The 1,696-nt window shown below is 33.8% G+C and overlaps 1 long non-coding RNA gene across 1 annotated transcript; it reads left to right on the forward strand.

Moving 5' to 3' along the window:
* Positions 1-504: 504 nt before the first annotated feature.
* LOC136069682 (uncharacterized) lies at positions 505-1,177 on the forward strand. The gene is made up of 3 exons (XR_010630899.1): positions 505-589; positions 739-962; positions 1,161-1,177. It is a non-coding gene; the product is annotated as an uncharacterized LOC136069682 (long non-coding RNA).
* Positions 1,178-1,696: the final 519 nt, after the last annotated feature.

Raw genomic sequence — 1,696 nt, forward strand, 5'->3', positions numbered from 1 at the left:
TTGGCTTATTAGCCAATACAATCGTATGGTTGAATTTAATTGAGAAACTTAAGAAATCGTACCTAAGTTTTGCTCAATATGGAATTTATTTTAAACTATAAGCATGGTTTATTCTAAACTTCTTGGTCTCTTTTGATTTTGAGATTGGGGTTTGTTTATGTTTTGGAATTTATATAGGTGGTGGACAATTCAGTCATTGCGGTTCAGTCTACAGAGGGAGCAGCACAATCTGCAATTCAATATTTTGAGAACATGAGGAATTTCTTAGAGGCTGTTAAGGAAATGAAGCTCTTGACGTTTGAAGCATCTGACCTGGAAAAGGTTTGGCTTATCTTTCAATTCCTGCATTTGCTATTAATCATGCATGTTACAACCTATTATTTCATCTCAATAAAACATGATTGCTTTTTTATCTAGTTTACCCATAAGGAATTTATAAAAGGTTATGATAGTGAGAAATTACAATTATCTTTTTCGTTTGACCTAAAACTGAAGATCTTTTCATTGAAAACCAAGTTGTAGGTAATTGATACTTTGCTCAGTAAGGTAGTCAGATTTCGCAGCACTGCTAGTTTCTCAAGGCACTCAGGTAATTAAGTATTTGGAGTGTCATTGAATCTGTTGTTAATACTTCTATCCAAAAGTATTTCCAGACCGATTTTTTAATATGAGTACCATCCTTATATTTTCCTCACTGCAGTAACTAATCTATAATTTTCTTTCCCCTATTTTCCATAGCTTGGATTGTTTTTGAAGAAAATATTGAAAGGTGATACTGGTTTCCTATCAAAAGATGAATTTATTGAAGCCATTTCACAATATCTTAATCAAAGAACTAGTTTGGCGTCAACTGATTTGTCTAAATTTTGCATTTGGGGTGGGAAACGTGAGGGGTTCAGCCAAATGTCTATCTCCCTGCCGACAATACAGAAGTTATTGATATTCAACACAAACAGCTCGAGGTATGAATATGTTCACAGACAGAGATGCTCCTTTCACAATGTTTCAATTTTACATTAGCAGCTTCTTTCCTCAAACTAAATGTAGGGTAACTCTTGGATAATCATTCTTGCATGGCTTTCTACGGCAAACTGAAACTTTAATCTTTGACATGTCCTTTCATCAATACTATAGTGATGTTTTCCTGCTTTGATAACTAGGATCTAAAATTATCTTTCATACCTAGGATCTAAAATTATCTAAAATTCTTTCTTGTGCACAGTAACCAATATACCAACAATAAACTTGTAGAATTCAGAACTTCCCCTAATAGCACCTTGCCAGCTTGGCTGTGTGAAGAAGATGTCAATTATTCTGTCAGCAAATTTGACAATAGAGGCTTCACTGGAGGACTGAACTATTATCGAGCTTTGGATTTGTAAGTTTCTTTTACTTCTTTATTGAAATCGTATTTACAGAAAATATTGGTGGTAATGGTGCTGAAAAAGAAATCGGGCTATTTACAAGTTATTGTATACAGTTTATGGAAGACTGATTAATGGATTTACTTATACTAATGTAAGCATAACTGCTACAATATAGTCTAACGTATTGGTAGTGTTAGGCTTGGAGTATTGTCTTGTGCATTAAACCCATGAACTGGACCTGCTAGTAAAACAGTACTGTCCTAGGGTCTTGGATCATGATCATAACCAAAATGGTTCAGAAACTGTTAATAGTATTCATTAAAATCCTT

This window comes from Quercus suber, unplaced genomic scaffold (assembly GCF_002906115.3).
Source record: "Quercus suber isolate HL8 unplaced genomic scaffold, Cork oak 2.0 scaffold_183, whole genome shotgun sequence".
NCBI classification, from domain to species: domain Eukaryota; kingdom Viridiplantae; phylum Streptophyta; class Magnoliopsida; order Fagales; family Fagaceae; genus Quercus; species Quercus suber.